At 50.2% G+C, this 1702-nt stretch overlaps 1 pseudogene; it reads left to right on the top strand.

The window, feature by feature from the left end:
• Window positions 1-248: 248 nt before the first annotated feature.
• On the top strand, window positions 249-1060 carry LOC138811199 (mitochondrial pyruvate carrier 1 pseudogene; annotated as a pseudogene).
• The last annotated feature ends 642 nt before the right edge of the window (window positions 1061-1702 follow it).

Below are 1702 nucleotides of genomic sequence, written 5' to 3'. Positions count from 1 at the left end.
AACGTTTCCGACAGCAGGTCCCGCCCCGCGTCGCGCCGAGGGGTGGGGAAGGTGTGTGGCCGGTGCAAGCCAATCCGAAACGTCTATTTCAGCGCTGCGCCTTCCCATAGGATGGGAGGTGGGCGGCCGTAAGGCGTGGCCGAGCGTCGTGAGGCGGGCCCTGTAGCTTCGCGGTGGGCCGTGGAGGTTCTAAGGTGGAGTCTGCTTTCCGGGCCGGCACCGCGGGGCCCAGCAGCTGCATCTCCGCCATGGCCGGGGCCCTGGTGGGCAAAGAGCGGCGAACTATGTCGGGAGCAAGGATTTCCGGGACTACCTCATGAGCACGCACTTCTGGGGCCCAGTAGCCAACTGGGGTCTCCCCATTGCCGCCATCAACGACATGAAGAAGTCTCCAGACATCATCAGCGGGCGGATGACATTTGCGCTCTGTTGTTATTCTCTGACGTTCATGAGATTTGCCTATAAGGTTCAACCTCGAAACTGGCTGCTGTTTGCGTGCCATGCCACCAATGAGGTGGCCCAGCTCATCCAGGGAGGAGGGCTCATCCAATACCAGATGGGTCAAAAGGCCTCTGCATAACCATGGAACTGCTCTTGCTGGTCAGCACCCAGCCCCCACTGCGTGTCTCCGATCCCCTGCACGGGAATGGCCTTGCCAAGGAGAAAGTGCCCAACTCCTGCTCTCTCACACCATCGTGTAGAGGTGGTGGAGACTCCCTCACCCCCACTCTTCTGCCTTTCCAGTGCTGAATGCTTTATTTCCTTCAGCTCCAAAAAGGGAGCTGACTTAATCATGCCTGATGAGGATTTCATGAGTACTATATGTATACCTCTCTTGGGATTTGCTTAATAGACATCAACAAAAACAAAATTGTGTAAGTACTAACACTTTGGTCCTCGGAATTCTTGACTTCAGTGACCCTAGACACCCAACAGCTGGCCATATACCTAAAATCTGACTTCCAGTGTTGAGAAGTACCTTCTTATTCATACAGTGTGTATAGTGAGATGCTGTAACTTAAAGGCAATAAATGACATAAATATTTAAAAAAAAAAAAAAGAGTTTCACTCTTTCCTGCCTGGGCTGGCTTTGAACTGTGATCCGTAGATCTCAGCCTCCTGAGTAGCTACCTGGTGGCATGAGCCACCAGGGCTTGGTCTCTGCTTGTCTTGTAAGAGAAGAAGGAGGAGGAGGAGGAAGAGGAGGAAGAAGAAAGATAGGAGGGAGAAGTAAGAATTTCACCTAGAGATCCTTACAACCACAGCTATAATTTATAATCTTAGCATCTCCTTCCTAGATTTTTTTTTAAAATGTTGATCCTGGGGCTTGTATTCGGGGACTGTGCATTGTCTAATCTTTTTTGCTCAAGGCTAGTGCTCTACCTGTTCCACCACAGCTCCACTTCCTACTCTATTGTAGTTTATGGAAGGGAAGAGTCTCACAGACTTTCCTGACCTGGCTGGCTTTGAACTGCAACCCCCAGATCTCAGTACAATGAGTAGCAAGGATTATGTGTGTGTGTCACTGGCCCATGTTTTTCTGATTTTCATGATCTTGTCTCTGTTATAGAGAGATTCCCAACCCATACATCCTGTCTTCACCACCAATCAATCTAAGGATTTCAATTCTACTGTGCATCCCCTAAATCCCTATCTCTTTGGCCTGTCTTCAGTCTGGGGTTCCAAGTCCTGTCTCAGTCAT

Source organism: Dipodomys merriami, unplaced genomic scaffold (genome assembly GCF_024711535.1).
Source record: "Dipodomys merriami isolate MVZ:Mamm:240054 unplaced genomic scaffold, mDipMer1.0.p SCAF_52, whole genome shotgun sequence".
Taxonomy (NCBI): domain Eukaryota; kingdom Metazoa; phylum Chordata; class Mammalia; order Rodentia; family Heteromyidae; genus Dipodomys; species Dipodomys merriami.
This window is presented reverse-complemented; position numbering and strand designations above follow the sequence as displayed.